Here is a 22,115-nt window from a genome sequence, read left to right as displayed (position 1 = left end):
TATAATTTATTTATCAAATATTACATAACTAATTAATCGTATATAATATAATTTATTTATCAAATATTGCATAATTTATTAATCGTATATAATATAATTTATTTATCAAATATTGCATAACGTATAAATCGTATATAATATAATTTATGTATCCAATATTACATAACTTATTAATCGTATATAATATAATTTATTTATCAAATATTGCATAACTTATTAATCGTATATAATATGATTTATTTATCAAATATTACATAACGTATTTATCGTATATAATATGATTTATTTATCAAATATTACATAACTATAAATCGTATAAAATATAATTTATTTATCAAATATTGCATAGCGTATGAATCGTATATAATATGATTTATTTATCAAATATTACATAACGTATTAATCGTATATAATATAATTTATTTATCAAATATTACATAACGTATCAATCGTATACAATATAATTTATTTATCAAATATTACATAACGTATTAATCGTATATAATATAATTTATTTATCCAATATTGCATAACTTAATTATCGTATATAATATGATGTATTTATCAAATATTATATAACTTATTAATCGTATATAATATAATTTATTTATGAAAAATTACATAACTTATTAATCGTATATAATATGATTTATTTATCAAATATTACATAACTTATTAATCGTATGTAATATAATTTATTTATCAAATATTGCATAACTTATTAATCGTATATAATAAAATTTATTTATCAAATATTACATAACTTATTTATCGTATATAATAGAATTTTTTTATCCAATATTACATAACTTATAAATCGTATATAATATAATTTAGTTTTCAAATATTATATAACTTATTAATCCTATATAATATAATGTATTTATCAAATATTACATAACTTATTAATCGTATATAATATGATTCATTTATCAAATATTGCATAACTTATTAATCGTATATAATATAATTTATTTATCAAATATTACATAACTTATTAATCGTATATAATATAATTTATTTATCAAATATTGCATAACTTATTAATCGTATATAGTATAATTTATTTATCAAATATTACATAACGTATTTATCATATATAATATAATTTATTTATCAAATATTATATAACGTATTTATCGTATATAATATAATTTATTTATCAAATATTGCATAACCTATTGATCGTATATAATATAATTTATTTATCCAATATTACATAACTTATTAATCGTATATAATATGATTTATTTATCAAATATGGCATAACGTATTAATCGTATATAATATGATTTATTTATTTAATATTACATAACTAATTAATCGTCTATAATATAATTTATTTATCAAATATTTATAACGTATTAATCGTATATAATATAATTTATTTATCAAATATTACATAACGTATTAATCGTATAAATTATAATTTATTTATCAAATATTGTAAACTTATTAATCGTATATAATATCATTTATTTATCAAATATTACATAACGTATTTATCGTATATAATATGATTTATTTATCAAATGTTACATAACTTATTAATCGTATAAAATATAATTTTTCTATCAAATATTGCATAACGTACTAATCGTATATATTATGATTTATTTATTAAATATTGCATAACTTATTAATCGTATATAATATGATTTATTTATCAAATATTACATAACTTATTAATCGTATATAATATAATTTATTTATCAAATATTACATAACTAATTAATCGTATATAATATAATTTATTTATCAAATATTGCATAATTTATTAATCGTATATAATATAATTTATTTATCAAATATTGCATAACGTATAAATCGTATATAATATAATTTATGTATCCAATATTACATAACTTATTAATCGTATATAATATAATTTATTTATCAAATATTGCATAACTTATTAATCGTATATAATATGATTTATTTATCAAATATTACATAACGTATTTATCGTATATAATATGATTTATTTATCAAATATTACATAACTATAAATCGTATAAAATATAATTTATTTATCAAATATTGCATAGCGTATGAATCGTATATAATATGATTTATTTATCAAATATTACATAACGTATTAATCGTATATAATATAATTTATTTATCAAATATTACATAACGTATCAATCGTATACAATATAATTTATTTATCAAATATTACATAACGTATTAATCGTATATAATATAATTTATTTATCCAATATTGCATAACTTAATTATCGTATATAATATGATGTATTTATCAAATATTATATAACTTATTAATCGTATATAATATAATTTATTTATGAAAAATTACATAACTTATTAATCGTATATAATATGATTTATTTATCAAATATTACATAACTTATTAATCGTATGTAATATAATTTATTTATCAAATATTGCATAACTTATTAATCGTATATAATAAAATTTATTTATCAAATATTACATAACTTATTTATCGTATATAATAGAATTTTTTTATCCAATATTACATAACTTATAAATCGTATATAATAGAATTTTTTTATCCAATATTACATAACTTATAAATCGTATATAATATAATTTAGTTTTCAAATATTATATAACTTATTAATCCTATATAATATAATGTATTTATCAAATATTGCATAACTTATTAATCGTATATAATATGATTTATTTATCAAATATTGCATAACTTATTAATCGTATATAATATAATTTATTTATCAAACATTACATAACTTATTAATCGTATATCATATAATTTATTTATCAAATATTACATAACTTATTAATCGTATATAATATGATTCATTTATCAAATATTGCATAACTTATTAATCGTATATAATATAATTTATTTATCAAATATTACATAACTTATTAATCGTATATAATATAATTTATTTATCAAATATTGCATAACTTATTAATCGTATATAGTATAATTTATTTATCAAATATTACATAACGTATTTATCATATATAATATAATTTATTTATCAAATATTATATAACGTATTTATCGTATATAATATAATTTATTTATCAAATATTGCATAACCTATTGATCGTATATAATATAATTTATTTATCCAATATTACATAACTTATTAATCGTATATAATATGATTTATTTATCAAATATGGCATAACGTATTAATCGTATATAATATGATTTATTTATTTAATATTACATAACTAATTAATCGTCTATAATATAATTTATTTATCAAATATTTATAACGTATTAATCGTATATAATATAATTTATTTATCAAATATTACATAACGTATTAATCGTATAAATTATAATTTATTTATCAAATATTGTAAACTTATTAATCGTATATAATATCATTTATTTATCAAATATTACATAACGTATTTATCGTATATAATATGATTTATTTATCAAATGTTACATAACTTATTAATCGTATAAAATATAATTTTTTTATCAAATATTGCATAACGTACTAATCGTATATATTATGATTTATTTATTAAATATTGCATAACTTATTAATCGTATATAATATGATTTATTTATCAAATATTACATAACTTATTAATCGTATATAATATAATTTATTTATCAAATATTACATAACTAATTAATCGTATATAATATAATTTCTTTATCAAATATTGCATAATTTATTAATCGTATATAATATAATTTATTTATCAAATATTGCATAACGTATAAATCGTATATAATATAATTTATGTATCCAATATTACATAACTTATTAATCGTATATAATATAATTTATTTATCAAATATTGCATAACTTATTAATCGTATATAATATGATTTCTTTATCAAATATTACATAACGTATTTATCGTATATAATATGATTTATTTATCAAATATTACATAACTATTAATCGTATAAAATATAATTTCTTTATCAAATATTGCATAGCGTATTAATCGTATATAATATGATTTATTTATCAAATATTGCATAACTTATTAATCGTATATAATATGATTTATTTATCAAATATTATATAACGTATTAATCGTATATAATATAATTTATTTATCAAATATTACATAACGTATTAATCGTATATAATATAATTTATTTATCAAATATTGCATAACTTAATTATAGTATATAATATGATGTATTTATCAAATATTATATAACTTATTAATCGTATATAATATAATTTATTTATGAAATATTACATAACTTATTAATCGTATATAATATAATTTATGTATCAAATATTACATAACTTATTAATCGTATATAATATAATTTATTTATCAAATATTGCATAACTTATTAATCGTATATAATAAAATTTATTTATCAAATATTACATAACTTATTTATCGTATATAATATAATGTATTTATCCAATATTACATAACGTATAAATCGTATATAATATAATTTATGTATCCAATATTACATAACTTATTAATCGTATATAATATAATTTATTTATCAAATATTGCATAACTTATTAATCGTATATAATATGATTTCTTTATCAAATATTACATAACGTATTTATCGTATATAATATGATTTATTTATCAAATATTACATAACTATTAATCGTATAAAATATAATTTCTTTATCAAATATTGCATAGCGTATTAATCGTATATAATATGATTTATTTATCAAATATTGCATAACTTATTAATCGTATATAATATGATTTATTTATCAAATATTATATAACGTATTAATCGTATATAATATAATTTATTTATCAAATATTACATAACGTATTAATCGTATATAATATAATTTATTTATCAAATATTGCATAACTTAATTATAGTATATAATATGATGTATTTATCAAATATTATATAACTTATTAATCGTATATAATATAATTTATTTATGAAATATTACATAACTTATTAATCGTATATAATATAATTTATGTATCAAATATTACATAACTTATTAATCGTATATAATATAATTTATTTATCAAATATTGCATAACTTATTAATCGTATATAATAAAATTTATTTATCAAATATTACATAACTTATTTATCGTATATAATATAATGTATTTATCCAATATTACATAACTTATAAATCGTATATAATATAATTTATTTTTCAAATATTATATAACTTATTAATCCTATATAATATAATGTATTTATCAAATATTACATAACTTATTAATCGTATATAATATAATTTATTTATCAAATATTGCATAACTTATTAATCGTATATAATATGATTTATTTATCAAATATTGCATAACTTATTAATCGTATATAATATAATTTATTTATCAAACATTACATAACATATTAATCGTATATCATATAATTTATTTATCAAATATTACATAACTTATTAATCGTATATAATATGATTGATTTATCAAATATTGCATAACTTATTAATCGTATATAATATAATTTATTTATCAAATATTACGTAACTTAATAATCGTATATAATACAATGTATTTATCAAATATTTCATGACTTATTAATCGTATATAGTATAATTTATTTATCAAATATTACATAACGTATTTATCGTATATAATATAATTTATTTATCAAATATTATATAACGTATTTATCATATATAATATAATTTATGTATCAAATATTGCATAACTTATTGATCGTATATAATATAATTTATTTATCCAATATTACATAACTTATTAATCGTATATAATATGATTTATTTATCAAATATGGCATAACGTATTAATCGTATATAATATGATTTATTTATCAAATATTACATAACTAATTAATCGTCTATAATATAATTTATTTATCAAATATTTATAACGTATAAATCGTATATAATATAATTTATTTATCAAATATTACATAACGTATTAATCGTATATAATATAATTTATTTATCAAATATTGTTAACTTAGTAATTGTATATAATATCATTTATTTATCAAATATTACATAACGTATTTATCGTATATAATATGATTTATTTATCAAATATTACATAACTTATTAATCGTATAAAATATAATTTATTTATCAAATATTGCATAACGTATTAATCGTATATATTATGATTTATTTATTAAATATTGCATTACTTATTAATCGTATATAATATGATTTATTTATCAAATATTACATAACTTATTAATCGTATATAATATAATTTATTTATAAATTATTACATAACTAATTAATCGTATATAATATAATTTATTTATCAAATATTGCATAACTTATTGATCGTATATAATATAATTTATTTATCAAATATTGCATTACGTATTAATCGTATATAATATAATTTATATATCCAATATTACATAACTTATTAATCGTATATAATATAATTTTTTTATCAAATATTGTTAACTTATTAATCGTATATAATATGATTTATTTATCAAATATTACATAACGTATTTATCGTATATAATATGATTTATTTATCAAATATTACATAACTTATTAATCGTATAAAATATAATTTATTTATCAAATATTGCATAGCGTATTAATCGTATATAATATGATTTATTTATCAAATATTGCATAACTTATTAATCGTATATAATATGATTTATTTATCAAATATTACATAACGTATTAATCGTATATAATATGATTTATTTATCAAATATTACATAATTTATTAATCGTATATAATATAATTTATTTATCAAATATTACATAACTTATTCATCGAATATAGTATAACCTCTTAATCGTATATAATATCATGTATTCATATAATATTTAATAACTAATTTAATAACTAATTAATATATAATATGAATTATTCATCGATTAAAATATTATTTATTAATTGTGTATATTATAACTTATTAATTGTATAATATATGAATTAATAATTGTATATAATATGACTTATTAATCTAATGTAATATAACTTATTAATCATATAGAATACAACTACTTTTTCGTATATAGTATAACTTATGAATTATTAGCATGACTTATATAGTATAACGTATTAATTATAGCATGACTTATAATTGTATATAGATTAAGTTAATAATTGTATATAATATAACTCATTTTTCAGTGTATATAATAAAATGTATACATCGAATATAATATAACTTATCGAATATATAATAATTTATGTATCATATATAATATAACGTATGTATCATATATAATATAAATTATTAATTTTATATAATATAACTTATTAATTGTATATAATATAACTTATTAATTGTATATAATATAACTTATTACTTGTATATAATATAATTTATTAATTGTCTATAATATAATATATTAATTGTATAGAATATAACTTATTAATTGTATATAATATAACTTATTAATGTTATAGAATATAACTTATTAATTGTATATAATATAACGTATTAATTGTATAGAATATAACTTATTAATTCTATATTATCGAACTTATTAATTGAATTGAATATAACTTAATCATTGTATATAATATAACTTATTTATTGTATAGAATATCACTTATTAATCGTATATATCATAAGTTATTTATTTATATAATAGAACTCATTAATCGTATATAATATAACGTATTTACCATATATACTATAACTTATTCATCGGTTATATTATAACTTATTGATTTTATATAATATAAATTATTACTTGTATATAATGTAACTTATTAATTTTATATAATATAAATTATTAATTGTATATATTATGACTAATTAATTGTATATAATATAACTTATTTATCGTATATAATATAACTTTGTTTGTATATAATATAACTAATTGATTTTATATTATATAACCTAGTATTTGTATAGAATATAAATTATTTATTTATATAATATAACTTATACATCGTATAATTTATAACTTATATATTGTATATAAATTAACTTTATTATTTTATATAATCTAACGTATTAATTTTATATAATAAAACGTATTAATTGCATTTAATATAACATTTTAATTTGTACAGGGTACCCCCCCAAAAAAAAAACGGGCCCCAACTCTAAATTTCTCAGTGTTTTGTTAGATTGAAATGAAACTTTGGCCATAACTAGTTTATTATATTCAAAACATCGCATAAAAAACTGGGGTCTTTGGCCTTTTTTCTCTGTTGACTGTAAAATGCTCAGAAAAAAAAACAATTGAATGTCCTCTTTCTTTTTGGACACCCTGTATAAGTTATTAGTTTATATAATATAGCTTATTAATTTTATATAATATAACTTATTAATTGTATATAATAGAAATGATTAATTGTATATAATACAACTTATTAATTGTATATAATATATATTAATAATTGTATATAATATAACTCATTCATCGTATAGAATATAACTTATTAATTGTATAGAATATAACTTATTAATTGTATATATTACAAATCAGTGGCGACTCTAGCGTATTATTTCTACTTGTGCCCCCCACTGCCTTCTGTCATCTTCAGTTCCCAACCCATGATCCATGGAATCAAAGTAAGTCATCATAGTTGCTATTGCCTGACTCTCCATTGTATAGCACAGACTGACTAAAGTACCTTGCCAATATCAGTCCATGATTGTCCTGATTTAGACGTGAAAAGCAAGCCAGGAAAGCAATAGAGATTTTCTTCAGATTTACTCGAACATAACCAGTCGATGTCATTAAATCATTTGGATTGGAACGAACGAGTTCTAACCTTATTCACCAATAAAGGAGTTGGGCGCCCATCTTTGATAATTTCTCGCTTCTCGGCTACATTTCTCTGGCCGACCGAACTATTTTTTAATCCATTTTGAATAACATTGGTCGCGTTATTGGTCGTGCCGGGCACGAGTGGCACTAGTCCCATCTCCGCCCCTGTTACAAATTATTAATTGCATATAATATAAATTAATAATTGCATATAGTATAACTCATTCATCGTATATAATATAACTTATTAATTGTATAAAATATAACTTATTAATTGTATAAAATATAACTTATTAATTGTATAAAATATACCGTATTCATCGTATATAATTAGACTTTTTTTTATCTGCGGTACAAAGAATATTTTCCGTCCATTAGATTTTGCTGAAAATTACACAAAATAAACACCACATAGATATCCATCTGGGATTGTAATATTTGAACCCGGGAAAATTCTGGTTTCTGTCTCCAGAAGGTAAAAAGAGTTTTTAAAATGTCTGTTAATTAGATGCATTCCCGTTAGATTAATAGTTTAAAAAAATTTTCAGATGAGGATTTGTATTAATCTATACTGTTTTGACTATTTCTCTCATCTTGGTAGTTGTTCTCACAATAGAATCTTTTCCGACCCTTGAATTTTGCTGAAAATTACCCAAAAGCAAGACCATATGAATATACATCTAGAAACCTAATATTTTACCCTAGCAAAAAGTCTACGAATTAAGGTCCGAGTATCTTACAGGTAAAAAAAACCCTTGTGCGGTATTTTTACTCGTTGTATTTAATAAAACTTCTAATGATACATAATATAACTTGATCCTCGTTTATAATATAATTATTTGTCGAATAGAAATTAGTCATAGCATATAATATAACATTTGATCGTATATAATATAACATATTTGTTGAATATCATATAACTAATTCACTGTTTATAATAGAACTTATTTATGGAATATCATATAACTTGTTCATCAAATATAATATTACTTTTTAATCGAATATAATATATCTATTTAATCGTAGATAATATAACTTATTTGTCTAATATTATAGAACTTATTCATCAAATATAATATTACTTTTTAATCGAATATAATGTATCTATTTAATCGTAGATAATATAACTTATTTGTCTAATATTATAGAACTTATTCATCAAATATAAAAAAAATGTAAGCATCGTATATAAAAAAATTAAACCATCGTATATAATTACATTTTTTCATCGTATTATATACGATTTTTATTTTAAAAAATTATTTATCGTACATAATAAAACTTGTTCATCGTATATAATTAAACGTATTTATTGCATATAATATAACTTACTTATCGTATATAATATCACTTATTGCTCCTATATAATTTGTAGTGTATAATAAAACCTATGCGTCGTATAACTTAATTTTTCTATAGAATATAACATATTCTTTTTATAATATAAAATATTTTATTCGTATAAATTAAAATAAATTCGTTTCATATTATAAAATAAAATAAATTAGTTTCCATTATGAAATAAAATTAATTCGTTTCATATAAAATAAAATTAATTCGTTTAATATTATAAAATAAAATTAATTCGTTTCATATTATAAAATAAAATTTATTCGTTTCATATTATAAAATAAAATTTATTCGTTTCATATTATAAAATAAAATTAATTCGTTTCATATTAAAAAATAAATTAATTCGTTTCATATTATAAAAAAATTAATTCGTTTCATGTTATAAAATACAATTAATTTGTTTCATTTTATAAAATAGAATTAATTCGTTTAATATTAAAAAATAAAATTAATTCGTTTCATATTATGAAATAAAATTAATTCGTTTCATATTATGAAATAAAATTTATTCGTTCCATATTATAAAATAAAATTTATTTGTTTCATATTATAAAATAAAATTAATTCGTTTGATATTATAAAATGAAATTAATTCGTTTCATATTATAAAATAAATTAATTCGTTTCATATTATAAAATAAAATTTATTCGTTTCATATTATAAAATAAAATTAATTCGTTTCATATTAAAAAATAATATAATTCGTTTCCTATTATAAAAGAATTAATTCGTTTAATATTATAAAATAAAATTAATTTGTATCATTTTATAAAATAGAATTAATTCGTTTAATATTATAAAATAAAATTAATTCGTTTAATATTATAAAATAAAATTAATTCGTTTCATATTATAAAATAAAATTTATTCGTTCCATATTATAAAATAAAATTTATTTGTTTCATATTATAAAATAAAATTAATTCGTTTCGTATTAAAAAATAAATTAATTCGTTTCATATTATAAAATAAAATTTATTCGTTTCATATTATAAAATAAAATTAATTTGTTTCATTTTATAAAATAGAATTAATTCGTTTAATATTATAAAATAAAATCAATTCGTTTAATATTATAAAATAAAATTAATTCGTTTCATATTATGAAATAAAATTTTATCGTTCCATATTATAAAATAAAATTCATTTGTTTCATATTATAAAATAAAATCAATTCGTTTCAAATTATAAAATGAAATTAATTTGTTTCATTTTATAAAATAAAATCATTCGTTTCATATTATAAAATAAAATTAATTCGTTTCATATTATAAAATAAAATTAATTCGTTTCATATTATAAAATAAAATTAATTCGTTTCATATTTTTAAATAAAATTAATTCGTTTCCTATTATAAAATAAAATTAATTCGTTTCATATTATAAAATAGAAATAATTCGTTTCATATTATAAAATAAAATAAATTCGTTTCATATGAAATAAAATTTATTCGTTTCATATTGTAAAATTATTTGTCGTATATTTTCAAAGTTTTTAGTCCTATATTATAAAAATTAATCGTCGTATATTTTAAAAAATAATTGGCCCTGTATTATAGTAATTATTCGTCATATGTTTTAAGAATTATTGGTCCCATATAAAAAAATTAATTATCGTATATTTTAAAAAGTATTTGTCCTGTTTGGTTAAAATTATTTTTTGTATATTTTCAAAGTTTTTAGTCCTATATCATAAAAATTAATTGTCGTATATTTAAAAAAAAATAATTGTTCCTGTATTATAAAAATTATTCGTCATATGTTTTAAGAATTATTGGCCCCATATAAAAAAATTAATTATCGTATATTTTTAAAATTATTTGTACTATATTATAAAATTAATTGCCGTATATTTTAAAAATTATTGGTCCTATATTATATAAATTAATTGCCGTATATTTAAGAAATTATTTCCCTATATTATAAAAATTAATTGTTGTGTATTTTAAAAATTATTGGTCCTATAATATAAAAATTAGCAATCTATTCTTGAAATTAATGGTCATATATTATAGAAATTAATTTTAAATTTAAGAAAATGATTGGTCTTATATTATAAGAATTATTTGTCGTATATTTAAAAACTTAATTCTCGTATATTTTAAAAATTACTGTCATATATTATAACAATAATTGTCCTGTATTTAAAAATATTGTCGTATTTTATAAAATCTATGTCGTATATTATAAAAATTATTGGTCTTATATTATTAAAATTAGTTGTCTTTTCTTATAAATTTTTTGTCGTAAAAATGAAAATTATTTGTCGTATATTATAAAAAAATGTCGTTTATTTTAGAAATTATTGGTCGTATGTTATAAAAAATATTTTTCGGATTTTATAAAAAATTTGTGTAATATTTAATAAAAAAATAATTTGTCGTATTTTATAAAAATTATTAGTCGTATGTTATTAAGATTATTTTTTGTATGTTAGAAAAATTATTTCTCATATTTTATAAAAATTATTTCTCATATTTTATAAAAAGTTATATGTCGTATTTTATAACAATTTATATGCCGTATATTATAAAGATAATTTGTCGCATATTATAAAAAATATTTGTTGTATATTATAAAGATAAACTGTCGTATATTATAAAAATTATTTATCGTATTTTATAAAAATTGTATGTCATATTTTATAAAGATTTATACGTCGTATATTTAAAGATAAATTGTCACATATTATACAAATTATTTGTCGTATATTCCAACAAATTTTTGTCATATTTTATAAAAATTATTTGCCGTATGTTATAAAAATTATTTGTCGTATGTTACTAAGATTATTTGTCGTATATTATAAAAATTCTTTGTCGTATATTATATAAATTATTTGTCGTATGTTACGAAAATTATTAGTGACTGCTCTATCATTTTCGACAAAATTTTAAACAATCATTACAGTTAATAGATCAATTCTTATAACCGGGGGACCATATATAATACATTAATCGCATTGAATACAATACAATTTGTTTGTAAAATATAATATAACATTTTATGAAATATAAGATGAAATATTTATCGAATATAATATAACATATTTATCGTATATAATAAAACTTATTCATTGAATATAACTTATTTATCGTGTATAATATAACTTATTTATCGAATATAATATAATTTATTACACGTATATAATTAAACGTATTTATCGAATATATTATAACATTCTTCGAATATAACTGATTCATCGAATTTTACATCAGTTATTTATCGTATATAATATACATTTTTTATTGTATATAATATAAATTGTTTATCGTACATAATATAACTTATTCATCGAATATAATATAACTTATTTATCACATATAACTTATATAATATAACTTATTCATCGAATATAACTTATTCATCGAAAATAGTATAACTTATTAATCTATTTTAATATAACCCATTTATCATATATAATACAAATTATTTACCGTATATAATTCATCGCAAATAATATAACTTATTTATCATATATAATATAAATTATTTATCGCATATAATATATCTTATTCATCGTATATAATATAACTAATTAATTGTATATAATACAAATTTTTTAATGTATATAATATAACTTATTTATTTTATATGATATAACTTATTTATTGTATATAACATAACTTATTTATTGTATATATTATACATAAATCATCGTATATAATATAACTTATTCCTCGAATATAATATAACTTATCCATCGAAAATAATACAACTTATTCATGCAATATAATATACCTTATTCATTGTAAATATATGACTTTTTCCGTATATAATATAACATATTTATCGTATATACTATGATTTATTCGTCGAATATAATATACTTATTTAGCTTATATAATATAACTTATTCATCGTATATAGCGTAACTTATTTATTTATATAATATAACTTATTTATTGCATATTACTATTATTGTATATAATATAACGTTTTTTGCATATAATATAACTTATTAATTATATATTACTATTATTGTATATAATATAACGTTTTTGTATATAATATAACTTATTAATTTATATAATATAACTTATTAATTTATATAATATTACTTATTCATTGAATATAATATAACTTATCAATCGATATAATATAACTTATGAATTATATAATATAATTAATTATGGTAATTATTCGTCGTATATTATAAAACTTATTTTTCGTATATTATAAAAATTATTTTTCGTATATTACAAAATCGTCGTCGTATATTATGAAGAGTATTTGTCGTACATTTGTATAATTATTTTCATATCTTATAAACATTATTCGTCGTATATTATATGAATAATTTTTCGCATATTATAAAATATTTTGTCCTCTAATATAAAAATTAATATTTTAAATGTATTCGTCATTTATTATTTTTTCATACAAATTACTTTTTTAATATAAAAACGAATACTTCGTATATTATAAAATGATTTATCGTATATTATAAAAATTATTTTTCGTCTATTATAAAAATTATTAATTGTACATTATAAAATTATTTGTGGTAAATTATAAAAATAATTTTCGTATATTATCAAAATAATTGTCGTATATTATAAAAAAATATTAGTCGTCCATTATAAAGATTATTTGTCGTATACTATGCAACATTTTTGTTGTATGTTATAAAAATTATTTGTCGTATATTATAAAAAATATTTGTCGTATATTATAAAAATAATTTGTTGTGCATGATAAAAATTATTTGTCGCATATTATAAAAAGTTAAATCGTATATTATATAAATTATTTGTTGTATATTATAAAAATTATTTGTCGTATATTCTAAAAACTTTTTCGTATTTTATAAAATTATTTGTCGTATTCTTTAAAAGTTATTTGTCGTATTCTTTAAAAATTATTTGTCGTATTTTATAAACATTATTTTTCATATATTATACAAATTATTTGTCGTATATTATAAAAAAAAATGCGTAGTATATTATAAAGATTATTTGTCGTATATTATCAAAATAATTGTCGTATATTATCAACATTATTTGTCGTATATTATACGCATTATTCTTCGGAGATTATAAAAATTATTTTTCGTCTATTTTTTAAATTAATTCTCGTATATTATAATATTTCTTATCGGATATTATTATAATTCGTCCTTTAATAATAATTATTATACAAATTATTTGTAGCATATTATAAAAATTATTTGTCGAATTTTATGTAAAAAATTATCGTTATAATCAATCCTTGTCCTTTAATATATAAAGTAATTTGTCGTATATTATAAAACCTTTTTTCGTATATCAAAAATTAGTTCCCGTTTATTAAAAAAAAGTAATTTCTCGTCAATTACATAATTTTTTCATCGTATATGTTAAAAAAGTATTTGCCGTATGTCATAAAAATTGTCCTTATTTATAAAAAGTAATTCGTATGTTATAAAAATTATTTGTTCTATAATATAAAAAGGAATTTTTCGTATATAAGAAAGTATGTTCGTATATTATAAATATTATTGTCGTATATTATAAAAATTATTATTCGTATATTATAAAAATTAATTGTCGCATATTATAAAAATAATTCTTCGTTTATTTTAAATTTTCATTGTATATCATAAAAATTTTTTCTCGTATATCATAAAAATTAACCGTCGCATATTTAAAAAAAATTTTCTTCGTTTATTTTAAATTTTCGTTGTATATCATAAAAAAATTTTCCTCGTATATCATAAAAATTAACCTTCGCATATTTTAAAAATTATTCATCGTTTATTATTAAAAGTATCTGTTGTATGTTCTAAAATTATTATTCCTATAATATAAAATGAAATTCGTTGTATATTACAAAAATTATTCGTTTTATATAAAAAAATTATTTGTTGTATATTATAATAAGTAATTTATCCTGTATTATAGAAATTATTACGCGTATACTGTAAAAATTAGTTAGCGTTGATTATAAAAAGTATTTGTCGTATGTCATAAAATTATTTGCACTATAACTTCAAAAGTAATTTGTTGTATATTATAAAAATTATTTGTCGTTTATTAAAAATTATTTGTCCTATATTTTAGAACGTAATTGGTTCTATATTATAAAAATTATTTGTCGTAATTTATAAAATAATTTTTGTCATATATTTTTAAAAATTATTTGTCTTATATCATAAAAAAAAAATTGTCCGGTATTATAAAAATTATTGTTCGTCTTCTTCTACTATATAAATCTAAAGTATCTATATGTGTCTTATGCATGTTTGTATGTCTCGCTAAAATGTTTGACAGACGCGTCGGACGGTGACGAAAGTAATATCGTTTTAAACATCATTTTTGTTTGGACGACTAATATCGAAAAATTGGCGAAAAGCTTTAATTCCTATACCTTCAAGTTGGCAGTTCTCTACAAGGAGGAGTCGGTTTTTTCGTCGACATTTTCGCAAGTCGTCGTCTCTGTTGGATTGACTAACCTTAATTATTTATTCCAACGCTCACGCCTTCCGGATTTGCCATGGACGCATCAGCTAAGACGTTACGTTTTCTTTACCTGTATTTTCTTTTTCGCGTTACGGGTTCGAGCCTACTTGCGTTTTTTGTCATTTTTCTAATCCGCGTGTTTACAATTTTTATGTGTTATACGGAACGACAAAAATTGTAGACGACATGAATTAATGAAAACCGGCTTTCTTTTTAGTTGCAGACCATATTCATTTTTATTTTATATATATATATATATATATATATATATATATATATATATATACATATATTTATATGTATATATATATATAAATTTTCAAGACCAAATGTTAAATAACTTCAATTCTTATTGCTATAAATGTTATATACGACACCAAAAAGGGATCTGTTACGTTGTGTGTATATGAATATATTCCATAACGACGTACGTGTTGAATAGTTGAGGTTTTATATTTTATCTGTATATTCATGTACGTGCGTGTATGTATATACGTTGTATCATTTAGTTGATCGTCTAGTGTGTATATTTTAACATGGTGGGATTTTGGGTAAATCGAAGCAATAATAAAATGGGAAATAAATAATAAGCTTACGAAATAACCCTGTTAAAGCTTTTCTTTAAAACTCGGAAAAACAAAAACAAAAACAAATTAGCGAACGTGATGGAAAATAAAGAATAAGCGAACGAAAAAAAAATGGCATTAATAACCATGTTTAAATATCTGATGTTCTTTAAAAATCGGAAGAACAAAAACAAAAACAAAACAGCAAACGTGATTGAATAGGTGTGTCAGAAATTTCGTGAAAAATATTGAATAATTCCACCCCGTCTTTCCAAGCTTATAACTCCTCGAAAAATGTAATTCAAGCCCTAATTTTTTTCACTTAAAGGAGAAAGGACCAAGGTTTCATTAAAAAATAACAAAAAACAAACACGTGGGTTAAAAAAAAGGTTTTAAACTTCGGACTTTACAGGTAAATTTTTGTTTTAAATTTGAATATATTATTTATTGATCTTTTATCTTCAATTTGTGATATATAACACTTTGGTGAGTAAGTTAATTATTTACTTTTTAATATACATTTCAAAATGGGAGGCGTGAATTAATTCGACCCCTATCTTTCCAAACTTATAACTACTCGAAAAATGTAATTCAAGCGCTAATTTTTTTTTTCAATTAAAGGAGCAAGAACCAAGGTTTCATTTAAAAAAAAAGACAAAAGAAAAAACAAACAACGTGTTTTTTTAAAAAAAAAGGTTTTATACTTCGGACTTTACAGGTAAATTTCTAAAAAACACTACTTTTTGTTTTAAATTTGAATATATTATTTATTGATCTTTTATGTTCAATTTGTTATATATAAAACTTTGGTGAGTAAATTAATTATTTACTTTTTAAGAGACACTTGAAAATGGGAGGTGTGAATTTAAAAAAAAACGTTGGTCTAAAATATTATATTCGGTTTATTGGAAAGAGCATAAAATTTCACATTGGTCCTGAAAATATCGTAAAAATTGAATCAATAGAAAAATTTTGATAGATTTTTTAAGTTTAAAAATTGAAAAATTCTGAGCTCCTAAAATTCAATTAATTCCATTACTGTTTTTTTTTAAATTTCTATTACTTTTAAAACAACTTCAATAGCTTATTTTGGAAGTATAATCAATAAAGAAAATAAACGACCCACTTTTAAAAGAGAAATGACGAGTTTTTTATATTTTATTCGCAGTTTCGTGTTAGGGGTGTCAAAAATTCCTACAAAAATTCTGATACACCTACTGATTGAAAAATAAAAAGGGGAAATAAAGAATTAGCGAACGAAAAAAAAACTGACATTAATAATCATGTTTAAATATTAAAACTTAAAAAAATCGAAAAGATAAAATGCCCGACATATCCACGCACACGTACAACCTTAAAACAACGATGCTGACACTATAGCCACTACTCTACGATCGCCTTAGCGAAGTAAGGCCGTTATTTTTCTATTTAAACTAATTCAAGAAAGAACTGTTTTCGCGCATGCGTGTTTGGCTAAATTCTCTTGGAGTAACGATTTTTTTGCTACCCTCACTTATTGAGAACGTCTAATTCTATAGGAAATAACTGACTGTTTTTTTTCTAATTTTCACATAATATTCGACCAAGACATCGCCTTTTCAGACGGTACCGGTTTCGACCCGGTCCAGTCCCGCTGAGACAAATTTTAGGAAGACATAAAAACATGCATACACCCATACATTGAAACAGACAGGTAAGATTTATGGCAAGATATTTTTTTTAAATTCATGGTTCATTATAATAATATACATATATAAACATGGATCTTTATTTGAAAAAAAATATCCATCAAAATCATTAAAAGACAATTAAAAATCATTAAAAAGTCATGAAAAAAAAACTAAAGTCAAATTGAAATATTTATTTATAAAACTTAACTTATAATGAATGTTTTTTTTTGTTGAAATTTAATTTTCTAAGAGTTTCGTGAAAATTGGCCAATAATCATTCCAAAATATTTCTCTCTTTTTATTGAATATTTTTCCATTGAATTAGCTTCGAAATAATTTACATCTCACTGAAAAAAATTGGCCAGCATTTCTGCGAAAATATTTCACGAAACGGCAACTTCCGTAGATTTCCGCAAGCTGTCCGGATTATATCGACTACATCATCATCTTCATACTGCTACATACGTAACTGAAAGTTTAATTCGAAAATACTTCTGAAGCTTTAATCAACAGAAAAGAGGTTCATCTTCGACCATCCTAACGCAGCCCTATTGACGACAGTCTAAGATAATTTAGTCGCGAAATCCTGCCTCATCCTCCATATTCACCAGCTTTAACTCCTCTAGACTATCACTTATTTCGCGGATTACTAAAACATTTAGATGGACTTAGGTAAACATCACAAAAGAAAATTGTACATGAGTTAGAGAGAGTTATATTTCGCATACAAACCTAAAGAATTTGACAAATGCGGCGTTTATAATCATTTTAATTACATTGATATCTATTCAGATTAAACACTGTAAAGTTTACACACACATATATACACACACATACATACACACACATATATGCATATATATGATTGTATATTTTGGCAGCAAGTCATTATTCAAGCAGGTCTGATTGAACACGACAAAGTTATTCCGTTTTCCGATTTTTCTGGATATCTTTTCTATTCGCCGAGCGGACTTTTTAATTCCAGCTGGCATGTTGTATAAAATGGCGCTCAAAAGATGTTGTTCAGTCATATTCTTCTCAAGCGCTTTCTATCAGTGCATCCGATTATCATAAAGAGAGATTGTTGTTGTTATCGTTTTCTTTTACTTTAAGGATTGGTATATATATATATATATATATATATATATATATATATATATATATATATATATATATATATGTGTGTGTGTGTGTGTGTGTGTGTGTGTGTGTGTGTGTGTGTGTGTGTGTGGTAGTTTCTTTCAATCTTGACAGACTATGGACGCCCACTGTAAGATGGTCCTGGATATGACCTTAAACTATATCCAGTGGTGAGGCCCCACCTTGCGAGCTTTGGAGAGTGTGGAGCCACCCTTTAATTGCCATTGCTTCCAGGTCCACTCTGACCCGGAGTGGTAGTATCTGTTATGGATTAAATAGAAACCGACTTGAACACAACAAATATATTCTATTAAAAAATTTTTCTTCGAAATCTTTGGATTCGGCATTAAATAACCTGAAAAGGGTTGATATGCCCTAAAAAAAACAACCAACCAACCAGCCCACTGTAAAGGAGCCTACGCGTGGAATTATTTTGCAAGAGTTGCGCAATCTCGAACCACACCTCTCCTCAGTCGGCATTGTTTAAAAAAAAGTGTCAAATGGAGGTTCAGGACGACTGGAAACAATGTCCAAAGAATTCGAAAATAGTCATCCATCTGGTACTAGCCAGGCTCAACGTTGATTAACTTCGGTGAGCTGACGAGAACCGGTGGTCAACGTAATATATATATATATATATATATATATATATATATATATATATATATATATATATATATATATAACCCAGTACTACCTGCCTCATGGTCGGGTCACCGGCGACTAAACTGGTTCCCCCACCAGACTTGTTTGGTGAAGAGGGCGGCTAGTCTCCCTGGAGGATTAAAAAACAAGACCTTCCAAAGGGCGAATGAACTCTTTTTCTTGGTCAACCGCCAACTAGCACCATGTATATTTGTGTGTGTGTGTGTGTGTGTGTGTGTGTGTGTGTGTGTGTGTGTGTGTGTGTGTGTATTGGGGTGGAGAGGGCTCCCGTAAACCGTGGTGAAGGCAACCTTTCTAGGAGAAGCAAATCTCTGATTTAAAAAAACCATAAAGCGGAGGACCAGTACCCGCATTAAGCTGGTCTGCAGTTTAATTTGTTGCTGGCTATCTTGCTCTTGCTTGTTGCTGGATCTCAACATTTTGAACCGAGAGAGAGAGACTAAGCTGTCGTACAAAGCTAAGATTCTGTAACATCATATTTGTATAGATATATAGATACTCCCTCAGACATTTGGGCTCATGGATTTTTAATGTCTGAAGGAGTGGCACTCGTCTGACAAGACGTTGCAATCATATATATATATATATATATATATATATATATATATATATATATATATATATATACGGCATAATCACGTTGACACACCGGTTCTCGTCAGATCACCGAAGTTAAGCAACGTTGAGCCTGGCTAATACCAGATGGGTGACCATTTGGGAATTCTAGGCGCTGTATGTGCTCTCCGCTTATCTCGGCATTGTTTCCAGTCGTCTTGTACCTCAACTTGCCACTGGTATGCAACAATGTTGACTCAGGAGAGGCGTGGTTAGAGGTTGCGCAAGTCTTGCCACACAAATTTCACGCGCAGGCACCCTTACAGTGGGTATCCATAGTCTGTCAAGACTGATGGAAGCCTTCATATATATATATATATATATATATATATATATATATATATATATATATATTAGTGTTGGGGCGATTAATGGGAATCAGAATCGGGAATCGGAAAAATTGGAGATATGGAGGTATCAGAATCGGTATCGGAATCCAAAAAAATTGATGCCTATTTTCCGATGCCAAAACGATTCTTTTAATTGTCTTTTTTTTTATTTGATTTTGTTTAAAGTAAAATCTTCCATTGCTGGGAATAATGATTAAATAATAAATATTTATTGATCTTAAATTACCAGTGAAGCTAAAATCGGTAGATCATTCTCCACATGTGTTTTTTTGACGTTCATGATAATATCTGCATATTTAACATGTGTTATTACAAAAATCGATGGAAATAACAATCTTATAGTTAAATAATTAGAGATTTATAAAGAATCGGAATCGTTAATTGTATCGGAATTGAGAAAATATTGAAATCGTTCCATCACTAATATATATATATATATATATATATATATATATATATATATATATATTCTATAATATTAAGCTGAATGTGTGTGTGTGTGTGTGTGTGTGTGTGTGTGGTCTCGAATAGGCTCCTATGTGGTTGACTATTATAAAAAACTGATTACATATAATGATAGAAGATGTATCGAGACACAGGATTAGGTGTGTTTGATCTGGCATAATGATGATTCATAAAAATTGTGGGGTTTGC

At 20.7% G+C, this 22,115-nt stretch overlaps 1 pseudogene; it reads left to right on the top strand.

The window, feature by feature from the left end:
- The first annotated feature begins 21,118 nt into the window (after positions 1-21,118).
- On the top strand, positions 21,119-21,235 carry LOC145258437 (5S ribosomal RNA; annotated as a pseudogene).
- Positions 21,236-22,115: the final 880 nt, after the last annotated feature.

This window comes from Euprymna scolopes, chromosome 33 (genome assembly GCF_053919585.1).
Source record: "Euprymna scolopes isolate OS-2025 chromosome 33, ASM5391958v1, whole genome shotgun sequence".
Classification (NCBI taxonomy): Eukaryota; Metazoa; Mollusca; class Cephalopoda; order Sepiida; family Sepiolidae; genus Euprymna; species Euprymna scolopes.
The sequence above is the reverse complement of the archived record's forward strand: the minus strand, read 5'-3'. Positions and strand labels throughout refer to the sequence as shown.